At 43.3% G+C, this 6,866-nt stretch overlaps 1 pseudogene; it reads right to left on the bottom strand.

Moving 5' to 3' along the window:
* Positions 1-5,801: 5,801 nt before the first annotated feature.
* LOC123412984 lies at positions 5,802-6,366 on the bottom strand (annotated as a pseudogene).
* Between the last annotated feature and the right edge of the window lie 500 nt (positions 6,367-6,866).

Genomic DNA, 6,866 nt, shown 5'->3' with positions numbered 1-6,866 from the left:
TACTGCTCTAATACGAACTTGTCACGCCCAAGATACGACCCTATCCTCAATTTGGCACGAGGACTCATCAGGGATAGAAGCGCATCTCGTCGTTTCACAAGAATGGATATCGTTACAAGTACATGTACTGAATAGAAGAGTATATTAGAATTGGCTTACACTCGCCACAAGCTACATCAGAGTCACATCAGTACAATACATAAATATCACGAAGAAGAGCAGGGTCCGTCTAGAGACGAAAACAAACGAGAAAAGAAGAACGACGTCCATCCTTGCTATCCCAGGCTGTCGGCCTGGAACCCATCCTAGATCGAAGAAGAAGAAGAAGAAGAAGCAACTCCAAATGAACAATCAACGCGCTCGCGTCAAGTAACCTTTACCTGTACCTGCAACTGGTGTTTTAGTAATCTGTGAGCCACAGGGGACTCAGCAATCTCATTTCCAAAGGTATCAAGACTAGCAAAGATTAATGGGTGAGGTATGGTTAAGTGGTGAGGTTGCAGCAGCGGCTAAGTATTATATGAGGTGGCTAACTTACGAGTACAATAAATAAGAGGGGGAAGATCTACACATAACGGGCGTGAACTACTGACGATCATATGAATGATCCTGAACACCTACCTATGTCAAACATAACCCCACTGTGTCCTCGATCAGAGAAGGATCTCACGAAAGAGACAGTCATGGTTACGCACTCAGTTGGCAAGTTTTAATTAAGTTAACTTCTAGTTATCTAGAACCAATGTTAAACAAAGTTTCCATGTTGCCACATAACCGCGGGCACAGCTTTCCGAAAGATTTAACCCTGCAGGGGTGCTCCAACTAATCCATCACAAATTACCACAAGCCGCATAGAAATCCTCGATCACGACACTCGCGATATCGTCGGATTCCTTAGTGGAAAACATCAACTCTGAGTTTACCCAAAGCATCACCGGAATCCCGATGCACAAGACATTCGTCAAAGGTAAAATTACTCCAGCAAGGCCGCCCGACGTGTCGACGATCCCGATAGGAGACGCATATCTCGTTCTCAAGACATGACGGATGAGCGATGGTTACCACGCCAAACGCCGAGTTGCCCCGGGTAGCGTTAGTAAGCTGCTCTGTTTTGGACCAACATCATCAGCACTGGCCCTCCCTGTATTATGTAAAATTACTCCTCGGGTTGATGACGCCCTATGCTTCAGTATTAACAAAAATTATTATGTTGGGCAAATGTAGTACCAATGTTGGGCCTTGCCAGACCAGCTTTAATCTAAAACGAATTATCAAGGGGGTCCCCATAACAACCCCAATCGTGTTAGGAGCGCTCAATTATGGAACATAACACCGGTAGCCGAAACTAAGGGGGCAAAGGTGGAACAAAACACCAGGCTAGAAAGGCCGAGCCTTCCACCTTTTACCAAGTATATAGGTGCATTAATTTAAATAGCATTTAATAGGGTGATATAACAAGGACCCATGTTATCACATGGAAGCAGCTGCACCTGCAACTAGCAACGCTGACACATGGTTAAGCAAGCAGTAACATAGCCAATCAGTGGTTTGCTAGGTTGTGAACAGGTTGAAGGTTTTCATGGCAATGTTGAGAGGCTGATATTTAACAGGTGGTAGGCAATGAGACATAACGATAGAAATGGTAAACTAGCATGGCAATGATAGTAATGGTGTCTAGGGAAATGGTCATCTTGCCTGATATCCCGCTTGGAAGAAGAATGACTCCGTGAAGCAGACGAATCGATGTATTCGAACGGGTCCTCACATCCGACACGCTTGCGGAACTCTATCGAGACAGAGGAAACCGGAAACAAGCAACAATTGCCACGATATTCAACACGACACATGCACGACAAGATGCAATCCACATATGATTCATGATGAGCTGAATTGATGCAAGTCATGGCATGTCAATTCACAACACTCAAACACTACACATTAAGTGAAGTTCAATATGCAACGAGTTGCATATTGACAAAACTACACGTTTAATTATTTAGTTCTATCCCAATTAGATACACGACATATAGCATCTCCGAGATGACCTCATGTGTTAATTTACAATTCTGTCCAGATCTGAACTAACACGTTTAAATGTTTGTTAAACAGAAAAACAAATAGGTTCACGTGATTCCATGCGTCGTTACAAGCAATTTACACATAGAGAACATCTCCAATGGAGCTACCGATCAAAAGATACGGACACCGCAATATATGATGGCATGAATGCAATATGTGTGCAACGACAGTCACAAGCATTTTAGAACACACAACCAACAAGATAAAATGAAACTACACGAGATTCTAAGCAAGTTTCATATAGGACATGATCAAATTGGAGCAACGGTTCCACAATTACGAGCTAAACAAGAAATCACTACAATCTGCCAAAATCAGCCACATAGCATTTTCTACGCCCCAGAACTATGAGCTACACAACTACAATAAGCTCAACCAAGGCATGACACGATAGAGGGCAAGAAGCACTACAACATACAACTAACAACACCTAGCATGGAAGCATGGAACACTAGGAAAAGAAGTCACAAAATGGCTTCTCACACACAGTTTCAGATTTAGTGAAAATAACAGTTTATGAAACTGCAGTTTTCGATCTGAAGGGATATTGACAGCAGCAAAACCCTAAGCTACAGGACTCCAAATGGCATGAAAATTCACAGCATGCTAGAGAATCCCAAAGTCTACAACTAACTCCATTGCACCAACCTCAAAAGAGCTACAAATCACCAGATAAACTCAAGACAAGACAGCAACAAAATATAACAGATTTCAGTCTTAGAAATATTTCAGCATGTCCAAATCAACACTATTTTCTAGCAACTTGAGAGCAATCAATTCACACCTAAACATGTATTTCTATTGCAACCAAAAATACCAGGGGCTAGACTAAACATCCAAGAGCAAATCTCTAGTTGACAACTCCTTCATATCATGCATGGATTAAATCCCACAAAATAAACAAAAGGGCAACATGGCAAAATATCACGCGGACTAACTTGCTCAAAACCTAAAAATAAATACAAAGTAAAATTCTATGAATTTTTCTACCCCGAAAACATATATAACATGAGGGGTTGCAAAATAAAATCAACGCCACACGTATATGCGGGAATAAGTCCTAAACGCGAAATAATAAACTAGCGACTAAACCCTACATGCAACAATACCAACAACTACTCCAAAATACATGGCAAAGGGGTTCCTAAAACATGAACATTTTATCTACGGGGTTTGTGCAATCCGGACACGCGCGAAAATAATTGTGGGGCACTTATCCTATTGAGACAGCACACAAAACTAGGCATTCAGAGGTTCAAAGTACGTCAAACATTTATGCAAGTTGCAAAATCGTGATCTACACAAAAATATACTCAAGATCCATATCTAAATCATCACGATCCGACATATGGATTAAAAGTTACGGGTGTTTTAATATTAAGCTAAATCCTGAAATAATTTAATTCGCGAAAAATCTAAAAAAAACTAAACGGGCCGAATCCGTTCTACCAGCCGAACTGGGCATTGGCGCAATATAAAATAATGCGTCTGCTACGCAATATAGAGGCAGGGGGGTTCACCTTGGTGGGCCCGGTCCGGTCGGGCGCTGGGGCTGGGCCAGCTGGGTGGTGCCATGGAGGGGCTGAGAGGAGCTCGGCATGGGGGATCAGGGTTGCGTGCCTAGATGGGCTTCATGCGGGCCTGACCCGGGCTCGGGAGAGCCCTGCGGCTGGAGGTGGGAGGATAGAGTAGGTGGGAGGCGGCTAGGGTTTCGGGACGGCGCAGATTTCGAGGAAGAGAGAGAGAGAGAGAGAGAGACTGCTAGAATAAGCTTGGGGGTCCTATTTATAGACAAAGGGGGGCTAGGTTTAGCGAAATTTCGTCCCGGATCCAATCGTGCGGTCGGAATCGAACAATTCCGCACGCGGGGATGGGTACGTGGCTGTGTAGGGTGGTTAACCAGAGACGAGAGGGAAAAAGGGCGACGCGGCAACGCGATTTAAAATACCGAATAACGTCCGACGAAAGACCGAATATGGTGCCGCTACGGTCAACCGTTCGGGTACCAGACGGACTCCGATTGCGACGAAATTTGACAGGCGGCCTAACGATAACTAAATATGACCGCACGCCAAGTCTCAACCCAATCAGAGAAATTTGTATAGACACTTTTAAAACAGGGTTTAAACGATGACGCGGGCGCGTGCGTGTGTGGTCGGGCTCAGAACGGACAACGACGAGAACCGGGAACTAACAACGGATGCAACTTTTGAAAACTGGCGGCAACGGGATGCTGATGCAATGCTGATGATGCGCATGGTGCGATGATGATGCGAAAAATAGAAATAAACACACGAAGAAAACGGAAATAAAGGGGAATATTTTGGAACGTTGGCATCGGGCTGTCACACCTATCACGAGGCCAAAAATTATAAATATAATTCCGATCACGATGTACTAGATGCATAGGGTAAAACTTTTGATGAAATTCCAATTTCAATCAGTTGTAGTTCCATGATCCAGTATCATCACATAGCCTATACCATGTTAATGCTTTATCCCTCAAAGATAAGGGAAAGACCTTCTTCTTGACCTCATCCTCGGGAAAACCTGCAAGCTTAAATAAACCACAAACTTCATCTACATAGATTAGATGCAAGTCTGGATGTGATGTTCCATGTCCTGAAAAAGGATTAGCCAACAAATTCTCTAGCATACCCGAAGGAATTTCATAACAAATATTTTCAGTAGGTGCAGTAGGTTGAGGAGCAACTCCTTGTGCTTCCGTTCGAGGTGAAGATACCCCGAACAAGCTCCTCAAAGGATTAGTTTCCATAGTGACAAGTGACAATAAATTTCAGCACACTATATAAATGTTCCTTACCAAATTCCACTTACCAAAGGCGCTTCACTCCCCGACAATGACTCCATAAAAGAGTCTTGATGACCCACAAGTGTAGGGGATCTAGCCTAGTTCTTTTGATAAGTAAGAGTGTCGAACCCAACGAGGAGCAGAAGTAACTGACAAGTGGTTTTCAGCAAGGTATTCTCTGCAAGCACTGAAATTATCGGTAACAGATAGTTGTGTGGTAAGATGATTCGTAGCAAGTAACAAGTAACAAGTAACAATAGTAACAAAGGTGCACAAGGTGGCCCAATCCCTTTTGTTGCAAGGGACAAGCCTGGACAAACTCTTATATGAGGTAAAACGCTCCCGAGGACACATGGGATTTCTGTCAAGCTAGTTTTCATCAAGGTCATATGATTCGCGTTAGCTACTTTGATAGTTTGATATGTCGGTGGACCGGTGCTTGGGTGCTGCCCTTACTTGGACAAACATCCCACTTATTATTAACCCCTCTCGCAAGCATCCGCAACTACTAAAGAAGAATTAAGACTAAGTCTAACCATAGCATTAAACTAGTGGATCCAAATCAGCCCCTTACGAAGCAACGCATAAACTAGGGTTTAAGGTTCTGTCACTCTAGCAACCCATCGTCTACTTATTACTTCCCAATGCCTTCCTCTAGGCCCAAATAATGGTGAAATGTTATGTAGTCGATCTTCACATAACATCACTAGAGGGAAAACAACATACAACGCATCAAAATATCGAACGAATACCAAATTCACATGACTACTTATAGAAAGAATTATCCCATGTCGTCAGGAACAAAATTGACTACTTACAAAGCATAATTATGTTCATGACCAGAGAGGTACTGAATAGCATCAAAGATCTGAACATATAATCTTCCACCGAGTAATCCAACTAGCATCAACTACAAAGAGTAATTAACACTACTAGCAACCTTACAAGTACCAATCGGAGTTGCGAGACGGAGATTGGTTACAAGAGATGAACTAGGGATTGGAGATGAGATGGTGCTGATGAAGATGTTGATGGAGATGAGTCCCCTCCGATGAGAGGAGTGTTGGTGATGACGATGGCAACGATTTCCCCCTCCGGGAGAGAAATTTCCCCAGCAGGACGGTCGTGCCGGAACTATAGATTGGGTCTGCTCAAGTTTTGCCTCGTGGCGGCGGCAACTCCTCCCGAAAGCCTCCTTCTGATTTTTTCTGGGACGAAATCCTCCATATAGCACCAGATGAGCATCGGAGGGGCAACACAAGCCACCCACGCACGGGTAGGGGGTAGGCCGGGCCTAGCAGGCTTGTGGCCTCCTGGTGGCTCCCCTCCGGTACTTTTTCCGCCCAGTATTTTTAATAAAATCCAAAATAACTCCTCGTTGATTTTCACGGCTTTTGGAGTTGCGCATAATAGGTATCTCAAACTTGCTCCCTTTTCATACCAGAATTCCAGCTGCCGGCATTCTCCCTCTTCATGTAAACCTTATAAAATAAGAGAGAAAAGGCATAAGTATTGTACCCTAAAGTGTAATAACAGCCCATAAAGCGATAAATATCAACATAAAACCATGATGCAAATTGGACGTATCATCGTCCGCTTAGGGAAGGCTGACGGCAAAGAAGCTACAATGCTGTCGTAAGCAGACGCAGAATCTTGGCCGGGAGGTGTTCTCTTTGCCGTATGCGGATTGATCAATGCCGACGGTGGAGGCCTCTTTGCCGTGTGTTATGGCTGACGGCAAAGAAGCTGATTCCTGTAGTGAAGGTATTGGGCCGGATCTTAGATTTTCTAACAGGCCAAGATAGCTTTCCATATAAAGTGATTTGTTCCCTTTTTTACAAAATAGGAAGGTAAAAACTAATAAGGAAAATAGATATATCTCCAAATATAGGAGTATTATATATCAAAATTATCAAAAAAATATTTCCCACCACGTGGACATTTTCTTTTTCACAAAATAAAAACTTCATAAAAA

The sequence above is a fragment of the Hordeum vulgare genome, chromosome 7H, assembly GCF_904849725.1.
Source record: "Hordeum vulgare subsp. vulgare chromosome 7H, MorexV3_pseudomolecules_assembly, whole genome shotgun sequence".
Taxonomy (NCBI): Eukaryota; Viridiplantae; Streptophyta; class Magnoliopsida; order Poales; family Poaceae; genus Hordeum; species Hordeum vulgare.
The sequence above is the reverse complement of the archived record's forward strand: the minus strand, read 5'-3'. Positions and strand labels throughout refer to the sequence as shown.